Here is a 13,303-nt window from a genome sequence, read left to right as displayed (position 1 = left end):
ATAGTAGCTGCCCTAATAGGTGTGAGGTGACAATTTCTTATGATATTGATTCCATTTAGATTCTACTTACAAAGGGTGTGCTTTCTTTCATATATCTTTTGGTCATTTGCACATCCTCTTTTGAGAAATATATTTTCATGTCCTTTACCCATTTGTAATTATTTTGAGTCAAGTTCTTTATATAGTGTGCATGTATAGTGAGAGATATGGATATATAACATGGTGTATTTAAGGTGGTGATTGTTTCTTTTGCTATACATAAGCCATTTAGCTTGATGAAATTCCCCTGAGGTCATCTTTGAAACTGTGAACTGTCCCAGGTACATGACAGACAGGAATCAACAAGGGAAGCACAGGAATGGGAAATTAGCTATTGTTAAGATTGATGCTACTGCAGAGATCAGTGCAGAAAATGTTGGTTTGAAGGGTCAAGCTACTGGCTGTCACTGGCTCTTTTGACTTTCCCATGCTTCTGTAAGATGCAACGTTTAACTTGCCACATGCCCACTGGAGAAGTGGTGGAAGGAAGATTACAACCTTTTGAACACTCTGAGCTACGGGTATCTTCTTCAGAGTCAATGAGAAGATAGTATCGTCCTCTTCTCTTGCATAACCTTCTTGGGTCTAGTTTGTATGCCTGCAAATAGTAGAGTTGTTCTACGGAGGTCAAGGTGAAAGGAGAAGCCGTGGAGAAACTGGAACCTCACGGATGAGCTACAAGACACCACTGTGTGATGAGAATGACTCCCACAAAATACTCTATGATTAATATGATATATTCAAAATTCTAGTCTAGATCAGCTCCATGCCACCATTCTAATATAAATCTAGCTATTCCTTCCTCCATGTCTCCAGCCATGGTTCTCAGGGCTTCTCCTGCTCTCCTGTCTCCGCTCCCCTTCTCATCCCCCCTTTCCCCTTCCATACATCCAGACAAGGCCCTCACTCATGCTTGCCTCCATCAAATCCCCATATTTCCAGCTCCATCGCTCTCTTTGTTCTAGTGTCTGAGAATTGCTTTGGGAGCCTTTCCTTTTGCTTGGGCACAGTCCATAGGAGCCTGGTGATTTGGCGCCCTCCAGGGGCACCTTTGTCAGCCCCATCCTACTCAGTGGTGAAGGGGAAATAAATACGCGGCCTAGAAGGAATGGCAGGCTTTCTAAGGTGACCTGGGATTTTATTTATTTATTTTCCTTGATTTACTTTCCCCGTCCCTTTCTCCCTCCAGCTCCCTGTACCCCCTCTCTCACGTTGTTAGCCTCTTCTCCTGTGGCAATTACTGTCATATACGTGTGTGCATGCACAAATATGTTTAAAAGCAACCCACTGAGTCTGCTTTTGTTGTTTGTGTATACATGATTCCAGGGCTGACCATTCTCCATTGGACAATAAATGAGGGCGTTCATCCCTGGAGGAGGCTGATTCCCCCTTGCCCGGTGGTCATTAATGGCCTATAGTTCTTCTGTCTAGACGTGGACCCCATGAAATTTCCCCCTTTCCATGTTCACGCATTCATTGATACTGTCATTGTCCCAGTCTTGCTCATGAGCCATTTCTAGGAGAGACTGTTGCACAGCAGACTTCTTGGTATTCTGGCTCTTACAAACTTTTCGCCCCCTCTTCTGCAATGTTCTCTGAAGCCTAGGTGTAGGAGCTGTGATGTAGATGGATCCACTGGAGCTAAGTTCCTCGTGGTCTGATTGTCTTTTGCGTTGTATGTAGTTGTGGTTTTCTGTGATGGTCTCCATTTGCTGTAAGGAGAGGCTTTGTTGATGAGGGGCGGTAGCTACACTGGTTTGTGTTGTTTTCTTACCAGAAAAGGTCAGAGGAAGGAAAGGTGAAGCTCCTGGTAGTCCTTGGTTTAACTGACGGTATGAAACTTGAAATCCTGAGATATGACTAAAAACTAATTCTGTTCTCCCATCATCCGTTGAAATCAGAGAAGTACCATAGGTTTTTTGCACCTGTAAAATGAGGTTGATAATATATAATTTGAACACTTGGTATAGAATGAAATTGAATAGTGATTTAGAGGTTAGTATCAACACGATCCACTCATATTCTTAGTCCCCAAATCTTGGGGGTAAGTCCTTGGTATTTTGGGAAGTGAGGAGAGTGAAAACCAAGACATTCCCACTCCTCCTAGGAAGTCATTCCCCATCTTGGAGCAGATCCAGAAAGATTGGAATCTCTCAGAATAGGGATGTGGATGCCTGGGTCTGGTGGTCTGTGTACGAAGCTGAGTCCCTCCATTATCTACTGGTCCCCACTTCATGATGCTGACCACCCAGCTTCTCTAAAGAGAAGGTTGTTTTCCATGGGCCTTGGGCCTGTGTGGTCCAGACAGATAAGGATGAGAGGCTCTTGTTTGTGTTTCCCCTGTGGTTTTAGTCATCACAAAGTCATCGCCTTGGCAAAAACCCATGAACTTTATCACTGTTCCTTCCCTGAAAATCAGGTCATGTTGTTTCCAAAGACAGTTTTCTAAAGGAAGATGTTTGCAGAGGGAGAGCTCCCAAACTTGCCAGCATTCTCACAGCGATGCTATCAATCGTCCATGTCAGCACTCCTAGAGAACGGTTTGTCTGCCTCCTACTCTCGCTATTTGTGATGTGTCTTACGGAAGAGGATGGGAGGGCTCAGCTAGAACTGACCTGTGTAATGAAGAGCCCAAACAGAGCTTCAGAACTGTTAAGCCTCCCCTGGCGGAGTTAAATCATTACTAGGACTTGGGCCATCTGCAGAAAGATGAGCCCTCTGCTCTTAGGCGTTGGTGCCTTCCATCATAAAAATTGCAGTCTATTAGAGCTAAAAAGAAACTTAGAGCTTTTGTCATCCCAACCCCTTCACATGACACACCACACGTGAAAACTCAGAACCCGACGGGTGGTGCATTTCCCGTGGTCGCTAGAAAGGGAAAGCATTAGGGCTTGAACCCGTAACTCCTGACCCCCATGCACCACAAAATTGTTGTCTCCTTAGCTGCTTGTGCTGAGCCTTGACTGAAGACAGAGGGCTGGCCTCACCCATATTTACATGCCCACAGAGGGAGTGGAGGAGGAGTGAGTAGAGGCCCTTTTACAGTTCAGGACAGATGTTGCCGTCAGCCAGGAAACCTCTCTGAAGGTGGGTGTCCTGGGAGGAAGAGAAAGACATCTCTTGTGATAGGCTTTAAGGCACTTTATAGACCATTAAATCATGTGTGTGTGTGTGTGTGTGTGTGTGTGTGTGTGTGTGTGTGTGTGTGTGTTAGGGGTGAGCCTTTGACCCCTTCACTCCTGTGGTCTCAGTGAGTGCCAGGCACACTTGTTCACTTGCACATTCATATATAATATAGTGTTAGAAGGGGATGTGCTGGGTACTGGAGGGAAACTTCCTGTTCCGTTTCTTGTGTGTAGATGAGATGTTTGATCTGTCGGCTTCCCGACTGCCAGGCTGGTCCCTCCCTTCTGCTCCCATGCCTTCCTGTCACAAGAGGCTGTATCTCCTCTGGGACTATAGGCTAAGATAAACCCCTTCTCCTCTCAGTGGCTTTATGGGACTGGTATTATGGTATGAGAAGACTAACTAATACAGGGGTAAGTTCACACTGGCATCTCAAGGAGGAAGGCAGTTCTGGGTGGAGAGGGACCATGGAGAGTATCATGTGGCAGGAGAGGACATGGCACAAGTGTGCATCAGACAGGACCTTCGCAACTAAGAGACATGGTAGGTGAGGAAAGGCAGTAGAAGTGGGCGGGACATAAAACCACAGACATGTTGTCCATTTACAGAGTTTTAGCGTTGGCCCTGGGAATCATGGCTAAGCCACTGCAATGCCTTTAGCAGGAAGGGCAGTGACCAAGCTCGCTTTCAAGATGATCTTTCTCGCTTCTCTCTGGGAGATATCTGGTAAGAGGCGAGTGGGCCATTGGTGAGGGTGCTGGCAGCCGAGAAAGTCAAGAGATGTCAGGGGAAGGAACTCAAGACGTAAACGGTGACATTGTTAGGGACTGGCGAAGGAGCACAAAGGGAGGAATGACAGCCACCAAGACAGATTCCCGGTGATCCCTGGCAAGGAGGACCTGAAGGTGACATGGAAAAATGCACACCGCGTGTGGTTTTTGAAATCGGTGAGTGTCCCTGCCCCATGCTTCTCTAGTTCCCTTGTGTACCCACACCAAATGCCTTAGAGAAACAGCATGGGGGAGGGGTTACTTATGTTGTCTCCTGGTTTCAGAGGCTTTGGTCCATCTTCAAGGGAGGAGAGTGGCAGAGAGGAGCGGTCTTTCAGTGGCTAGGAAGTACTAAAAAAGAATACGAAGAGAGCACTTTCAAGGACACGCCCAGTGACCTGCTCCTACAGCAGGTCCCCCTCCCCTGCAGTCATGCCAGGATACTATGAGTCCATCAAAGGGTTAAACATTTGCCTAGGCAGAGCTCTCATGATGGAATCTCTGGAGCCATTATTGTAGACACACTCAGAAATGTGTGTATTATTATCCTCGGCATTTCTCCCTCCAACCAGGTTGACAATCAAGACTAATTCCCATCCCCCGTGAAGCTTTGGCTCTGGGAACATAGTTCCTGAACTTATTTACCAGCTCCTCTCAATTCCTTTAGGGGATTGCTTTCATTCTGGATAATCCTATCAGACAGATCAATAGGTAGAGTTTTTAGCCAGAGACTGAACTCAAATTAGAATATAAGGTTTCAGAGTGAACTGTGTTTTATTTCTTCTCTGTTGGATGCTCTTAGTTTCCACGTTTATATCATAAGCAAAACACTGAGGCTAATGGAATTCTTGGAAAGAGAAGAGTATGTAAAGTGAATTTTTTTGAGCTTTCATGGGGAAAGTAATGTCCTAGCAAGGTAAAAGGGAGAAGAGCAGGGTGGAGCCACCAGCCCGCAGGGAGGGGTGTGGAGAAAGGACTGATGGGGGAAAGAGCCCGGTGGAGTGGTGAAGGAGTGTAGGCAGTGTAACCTAGCTGTCCCCAACTTCTCCAGTGCTTGGGGACATTGCTCCCCTTTTCATGACCATTGGCATGAATCTGGAACCTCATCTCACCCTTGATCTCCTATCCAAAGTATTTCTGGAACTTTCCTATAATTCACTCCACTTGTATGATATATCCTAGTCACCTGCCATCTCCAAGCCTGTACTCTCTCTCTCTCAGGGTTGACGCTACAAGTTCATAACTGTGAGCTTAACTGCTGTTGTCCCTGTTCAGGTAAGTAGAGACAGTGGCCACTGTCAGAGTATGAGTAGTCCACAGACATGTAGCCATACACAGCCCCCCTTTCCCAGGCCTGGGTCATGGCTCATCCTGAGAACGTAAATTACAGTATTTAAGAAAATTTAGTGGAGGCTTAGAAATAGTAGCAAAATCACAAGTATAAAGAAAAGCTTGAAATTAGACACAGGATGTACTGTGTCCCAGATCTCATCACAAGATTGTCCATTAGTCATCTCTTTGACTAGAGTTTGGCAGAGTGCCAAGCACAGAGGCCACCCTACCTCCTTTCAACAGTGGATCCATCCTTAGACCTCTTCCAACCAGGGTCCACACCTCTGAGCCCTGCAGAGAAGGGTGCCAGCAAGGAAAAGGATTTCCAGTTTCTCATCCGGCATGTAAGGAACTTGTAAAGTACCACTCTGTCCTAACCACAAACATAAAGTTGAACAAACAAGTCAGTAACAACCCTTCTTGTATCTGCCACTGATATGAGGTCACGGAGAGAACTGTTACCTTTAGAAAGGGAAAGAAAAGCCAAAGGGTGGGTGTCGTGGGACAGAAAATCATAGGACCAGTGAATAGAGACCTTCTTGGGAAGCAGTGCTGAGATATGAAAACCTAAATGAGAATTCTCAAGCATCAAAGGCTCAGGGTAGACAAACCAGGTTTTAAAAACCCCAGGGGTACCCAGTCATAAGAGCCACACCAGTTTTGTGATTTTTACCCCCAGATGTTCACTCACATTATCAGAGACCCCTAATGCAGGAGAAAAACATTTTGAAATATCCTACAGCACTGATGATTCTTAAGACCAGGATCAAAATACAAGGGAGTTTTCTAGAGTGTAAACTAATGAGGATATGTTAAAAGTCATCTGACCTCAGAGAGGAAGAAAACAGTCAATTCCAGGCAATAACGGCCACTTCATCTCACCTGCAAAGAGAGAGAAGGCTGGAACACATGGCTGAAGTTCACGTAAGTGCAAGCTCGGTTGAAGAACCAGGCCTGCCCATGGATCAGCAATGCTGCTGCAAGATGCTTTCACTCCCACACCTTGCCACCACACCTCTAATGGCCCGTTGGCCATGGTCCACCTTGTTTAGTACATCACATCTGTCTGTCAGAAAGAAAAAAAACAATTACAAAGCATGTTAATAAGCAAAAGGAAAAAAGATAGTTTTATGAGAGAAAGTATCAGAATTAGGAATGTGGGGATGTTGGGATTGTCAGACTGGAGAGAGAAAACACCTGGGTTTAATACATGAAGCATTCTAACTGGGAAGGGAGACAGTGGGGTGGGGGTGGGGGACAGATGGACATGTAAACAGATGGAGACTACGAACCAAGAGGAAATGCTAGAAATAAAAAATATTAACAGAGATGAAGAATGCCTTAGATGGGCAGGGTGTGACTGGAGATTCACAGATAGCTCAGTAGACATCAGCAAAGCTGAAAAATGAAGGAAAACGACTGTGAAAAATATCTAGAATGTATAAGACACACTAACAAGAAAACTTGCACAATTGGGAATATCGGAAGGAAGAAGAGGAAAAGGACGGAAGCAATAGATGAAGCCACAACAGAGAATTCCTGCCAATCTACTCCGCCAGACACCGGATCCTCCCACAGGCATATGAGCTTCAAAAGGTACACACTAAAATTTTAAAACCTTGAGAGAAGCCCAAAGACAAAGACGTCCTGTTGAGGGATAAAGATAAAAGCTGTATCCAGCTTCTCTTCAGAAACGATGTAGACAAAGAGGGGGAGGGTACCGATTTAGAATTCTGATCAAGTCGCTGTGGCTTATATATGGTTTGTCATGGGTTTATGTGGGTTCCCATGCTAGAGCTGTCCCTCATGGGACAATGCTAAGAGATGGCAGGGTAAAGCAGGCTGTCCGTAGGTCACTGGAGACACTGCCCTGTAATGATTGAAACTGTTCTCAAGAAACTCATGAGTTTCACCCTGATGAAAGGGTTGGAAAGAGCAGGCCTAGCCACCCACCCCTCACCCCACCCCCATTCCCCCACGCTCCATTCCGTGGCCACTCCCTCTCATGCACACTCTTGGGTGTGATGCCATAAGACAAGAGTTCCTTACCAGAGCCAAGACAATATTACAGCATGCCTTTCAAAGCTCAAGAACTGTGAGCTAAATGAAACTCTTTTATTTGTAAGGTAGTCAGCCTTGGGCATCTCATAAAACAAACAAAGCTAACAGGCTAATAGACCTGTAAAAACTAACCTACCAAAAAAGCAACTTTCCTAAATGAACAGAAATCAAGCATTTGTTGCTGATAGGCCTAGCTAATAAGAAGGAATGGATTTTTTTTTAAAGTTCTTTGAGAGAAGAAAAATTAAATAGGCCAGACACTCAGGTCTACATGAACAGAGGAGGGTGCTGGGATTATGGGCATGTGCATCTGTGGCTTTTTTTCATGGTGCTGGGGATTGAACCTACAACTTTACACATGTAGGCAAGTATTCTACCACTGAGCCATATTTTCAGCCCTCTTATTTATTATTTTTTATTGCTTTGACACACAACACTTTGTTCAAAATTATAACCTCAATGCATTCTATTGTTTATGATTATACTTGTGCATATGTTTTTATGTGGATATTTTTGTATGCATATGCGTAACTTAATGGCACCAAAGCAGAAGGTAAATTTAGAGTATTTTATTCTGTTTTTGAAATTTTTATTTATTTATATTTTATGTGTATTGGTGTTTTATCTGCATGTATATCTGTGTGAGAGTGTCAGATCCCTGGAACAGGAATTACAGACTGGTGTGAGCTGCCATGTGGGTACTGGGAATTGAACCTGGATTCTCTGGAAAAGCAGCCAGTGCTCTTCATCACTGAGCCATCTCTCCAGCTCTGAGTATTTGATTCTTATAAGAGACACTACCCACGAAGTGGTAAAGTGTTATCTGAATGTGATACTGAATTTATTTATTTATTTATTTATTTATTTATTTACTTTTGGTTTTTCGAGATATGGTTTTTTGACATAGGGTTTCTCTGTGTAGTTTTGGTGTCTATCCTGGATCTCTTTCTGTAGACCAGGCTGGCCTCAAACTCACAGAGATCTGCTTGGCTCAGCCTTCCTAGTTCTGGGATTAAAAGCATGTGCCACTGCTGCCTGGTGATACTGAATTTATTAATGATATGTATTGCAGCCTCTAGGATAACAATAAAAATAAATAATATATAATATAAAAAGAAGAAGAAATAATACAATCAAGCAGAGGGAAACAGTTATTTAAAATTCTCATTTATTACTACCAAAAAGCAGAAAAAGAGTGGCAGATAGAAATCAGGAGAAAGGCAGTTGATAGAAAACCTTAACAAATGTAGAGATAACTATCCAACTGCATCAGTAAAAACCTTCAGTGACAGTGGTCTAGTTATAATAATTAAAAGATATTCTTGTGTGGGGTCAAAAATTAATACCCAATTATATGCTGCCTAAAAGAAATCCACTTAAAGATGAAGCTGCATATGGATCAGAAGCAAATGGGCAGAGATCAATTTGCCATGCTCACTAACTCTAATTTCAAAAACACATCAGAATTCAGAGAAGGAAGCTTTATCAGAGACGGAGATGGACATCCTGTCATGACCAAAAGGTTCATTTTTCAAGGAAAGATAATCCATAGCGTATACACAAACAACGAGAGAGTCAAATTATGTGAAGCAAGAGCTGATTGGACAGATGCATCCGCCCATGCTGTTGGAAACTTCAGCACCCTATATCAGTAAAGGACGCACCCAGATGGCAGGAAATCAGTAAGGCCAGAGTCGAGTTCAACAGCATCATCCATCAGCTACCAAAACACTTCATCCAACACAACAGAGAACACATTCTTTTCAACCTAGTAAGGAGCAGTCATCCGGATAGACCATATTCCAGGCCATCAAACACATTTTAACAAATTTGAAAGAATGCTAACCATACAGTGTTTCCTCTCAGACCTCAATGCAATTAAACCAGAAATCAATTAACGAAAAATAAATGAAGAAAATATTTGGATACTAGACATCCTTCTAAATGACCTATAAATGAAAGACTACATTTCAAGATAAATTTTTAAATTTGAAACTAAAGGGAAATAAAAACACAATTTACTCAAAATTGGCTCAATGCACTAAAAACAGTGTATCATTTTGAACGTGTTTATTGGAAAAGAAGAGAGAAAGAATTTTAGTAGTCAACTTCTGTGGTGGGCAACTAGAAAAGATAAGCAAATTACATCCAAAATAAGTGTGGGGAAATAAATAAAACTTGAAACAAGAATTAAGAGGTAAAGAAAAGAAAATAGGAAGCTAATAGAGAAAAACAAAATTTGTTTATTTGAAAAGACCAGTGAAATCAGATTATATATAGTTAGTTGATCTTGATTATCAAATGATTGGACTGAGAGATACTCTAGGGGAACAGTAAAGCTTACTTCTGTCTGTCTCTATAAAGGAGTCTCTAGAAATTAAGTAAGGGAAAAGAACTGTCCTGGAAATAATCAATAGAGGAACAAAGAAGAGAGCCTGTAAGAATAGATGGAATAGATGTTCTCTCTCTCTCTCTCTCTCTCTCTCTCTCTCTCTCTCTCTCTCTCTCTCTCTCTCTCTCTCTCTTTCTCTCTCTCTCTGTGTGTGTGTGTGTGTGTGTCTTTTTCTCTCTCTCTCTGTATCTTGGCTACCATGACATGAACTGCTTGGCTCTAACACCTCCTTCTTGCTATGATGCACCAAATCCTCTGAAACCATGAGCCAAGATAGGTATTTATTATAGCAATAAAAAGATCAGACAAAACACCGCCTAAGCTATGGGGAGTGGGTGATGGTGATAAACTATTACTGTCAGACGTGAAATAGCATGACTACTGATGTCACCACCTTTGAAAGGATCATTGAGAAATCCCCCCAGGCCAGTGATAAACTAAAAGAAATCCTTAAATTTCTTAAATTCCTTAAAAGATGAAATTGGCCAACAAACCCCATCACACACACAGGAAGTTACAAATGACTTGAATAGTTCTACTCTACTTGAGAAATTCAATAAAAAAAAAAAAAACTTTCTAAACCAGAAAGAATTATGCCCATAATGGCTAACTGGTAAACACCCACAGAGTGAAGGAAAATTATTAATTCTAATAAGAGAGAAGGAGAGGCATGCTTCCTAACTCATTCCATGAGACTTGAATATCCTGAATCCCCAAGCTAGGGAGAAATACAGGTTGAACATCCCTGATTCAAAAACCTCAAATGTTCTGAAATCAGAAATATTTTGAACACTGACATCTCCAAAAGTGTGAGATTGTGAAGCAGTCTGGATTTGAGGGTTGTGGTTAAGAATGCTTTAAATTCACATAAATATTCTACAATCTGATACATTGTGAAATCTAAAAAACTAGTTGTTCAAAACATTTCCAATAAAGAATATTCAGTCTATACTGCAAAAAGAAACTACATCAGAGATGTCTTTCTTGGGAACAGATGCAAGCGTCTTTTCAAGAACACACATTGTGACTGACAGGATATGCAAGATTAACAAAAATCCACTGTATCATAAGCTGAGTCATACAACTATACAAATGGATACAGAAGAAAATGAAAACATCTAACAACTATTCATAATGTTTTTAAATTCACTGTGTTAAGAATAGAAGGGTAACACCCTCAACTTACAAAAGGAAATCTGCAAAAAAAAAAAAAAAAAAAACAGAAACAAATCTATAGCAAATATCACATTAATGGTTAAGACCATCAAAGCTTCCTCACCAAGGCCAAGAACAAGGCAAGGCTGTCTCCTCTGCACTGGTCTTCCAATTGTTAGGAAGTCCTAGACAACAGTAAAAGAGTTAGAAGAATCCAGACAAGAAAGGAAGAAAGGAAACTGTGTTCACAGGTGATATGAATGTCTTTATAGAAAACCTAAAATGACAAAAATATCCTGGCAAGTGATGGAACCACATCAAGACTAACAGCAAAAGCTGCCAATCATAGTATTATTTTTACGCATAGTAAGAATAAACAAGCAGAATTTGAGAGTAAGAGAAAATACTATTCGCATTGACATTCCTGAAAAGTGTAATATCTAGGAGTAGATCGAGCAAAATGTGAACACAATCTACATGCAGAAAACTCAAAACTCAAAATATTGAAGAGCAAAACAAATGGAGAGAAGAGAACCCATGTTCATGGATAAGATCTGATGTTAATTGAGGGTCAGTTCTCTGTTTGTGTTCCCAGCAAAGCAAACTCATCTGTGGCTGTAAACAATGAATTCTGTAATTTTTATACAGAGAGGAAAAAGACCCAGGAGTGATATAGATATATAGGAGGATATAGAGATGATAAGATAAAAGGGTAGATTAATGAACCTACTTTTAAAGAACAACTTGTTTAAAATGTTTTACATTGGTATAGATTTTAGTTTATGTTTAAAATGTTTTACATTGGTATAAATTTTAGTTTATTGATACAAACTTGAAGTTAATTTTGTTATACTGTATATATATATTTCTATTCTTGTTTGAGGTATTATGTTTATGTAACTCATTTAAAATTGTAATGGATAATTAAAAATAGATTAATAATTAGTCATTTATGATAATCATATTTGTAGCCATGTTAGTTAAGTCTTCTAGGTATACATAGATATATTTCAGATAGATAGGTAATCTTCAAACACTTCATAGACCTAGAGAATATGGCATTTAAATAACTTAGAATTCTGTTGACATGAGACACAATTGCTCCTGGCTGCACCAATTTGATCCCGAGAGAATGTTGGGCTTCTAAGACATTTCCATTTGGAAGTTTGTCTTCTTGGCACAAAATGTCCTACTGGGCAAAGAACTGCCCTTGTCTTGACGGCTGACAGTACAAATATAATGCTGTCCTTTCTGGACAAGCGGGACACAAGGAAAGCGACCAGTGTACTCTGCCAAGACAGGGTAAGATGGTCTCTCAGAATTCCTGCTTCTAAAAATGGTCTGTCAGATACTCTAGGCTTGTAGCCAATTTGAATGCACCAACAATGCTGAGAAACATTAGGTGACTGTCCAGGCTGCCAGCTGTCTTGGTCTACTTTTGCAAGATTCCCAAAAGTTGCTTGCATCCATCTACCATTTCTCAGGTACCATTATGTTCCTTCTCAGGTCTTTGTTGTGGTTGAAAACTAGATAGTTGTAATTTCCTCAGTTATGATAAAAGATAAGTTAGATATAAAACCTTAAACTCACAAATATAAGATAGATAGGACATCTTCTTTAATATTGTAACTGTAATTCTTGCTCGGTAATTGTTTTGTTATATGTAATTTTACCATGTTAAAGTCAAAACCTTCCTTTTTAAAAAAAGAAAAAAAGGGGAAAGTGCTGTGGATATTGCTCTATATAAATAAAACACTGATGGCCAGTGACCAGGCAGGAAGTAGGTTGCCAGGCAGGAAGTAGGTGGGACAAGGAGAGAGGAGAATTCTGGGAAGCGGAAGGCTGAGGGGGGAGAGACTGCAGCCACCGCCAGGATAAGCAGCATGTAAAGACTCTGGTAAGCCACGTGGCAAGGTATAGATTTATAGAAATGGGTTAATTTAAGATAAAAGAACAGTTAGCAAGAAGCCTGCCACGGCCATACAGTTTATAAGTGATATAAGCATCTGAGTGATTATTTTATAAGTGGATTGTGGGACTGCAGGGCTTGGGGAACCTGGAGAGAAGCCCTCCAGCAACACAGGAGAGCCAAGACAGGAGAAGAAAGTTAGACAGCAGACGCTATCTAATGTCAATCAGAGCGTAGCTGCAGTAATGAAGGTAGCATGCTGCCAGGGAAGAAAAGACAAATCGATTGATGGAGCAGAGCAGAAAGGTCAGAGTGCATCACATAGACACAATCTACTGCAAAGAAGCAAGAGCAGTGGGGTGCAGAGTCATCCCAACAAAGACCCCAGGACAACTGCACAGCAGCACCCACAACACCACACACTGTTCACTTAGACAAAAAACACAGGCACACACAACAAACAGTACACAGACATGCCACACACCAATATACCACATGTATTCTAGCCACACATATCAT

General features: G+C 41.6%; 1 long non-coding RNA gene across 1 annotated transcript; it reads right to left on the bottom strand.

The window, feature by feature from the left end:
- Window positions 1-340: 340 nt before the first annotated feature.
- On the bottom strand, window positions 341-7,153 carry LOC121823190 (uncharacterized). The gene is made up of 3 exons (XR_013047958.1): window positions 6,886-7,153; window positions 6,150-6,333; window positions 341-4,276 (listed from the first exon to the last, which is right to left on the bottom strand). It is a non-coding gene; the product is annotated as an uncharacterized LOC121823190 (long non-coding RNA).
- Between the last annotated feature and the right edge of the window lie 6,150 nt (window positions 7,154-13,303).

This window comes from Peromyscus maniculatus, chromosome 1 (genome assembly GCF_049852395.1).
Source record: "Peromyscus maniculatus bairdii isolate BWxNUB_F1_BW_parent chromosome 1, HU_Pman_BW_mat_3.1, whole genome shotgun sequence".
Taxonomy (NCBI): Eukaryota; Metazoa; Chordata; class Mammalia; order Rodentia; family Cricetidae; genus Peromyscus; species Peromyscus maniculatus.
Note: the sequence above shows the minus strand (reverse complement) of the source record. Positions and strands in the feature narration are given on the sequence as shown.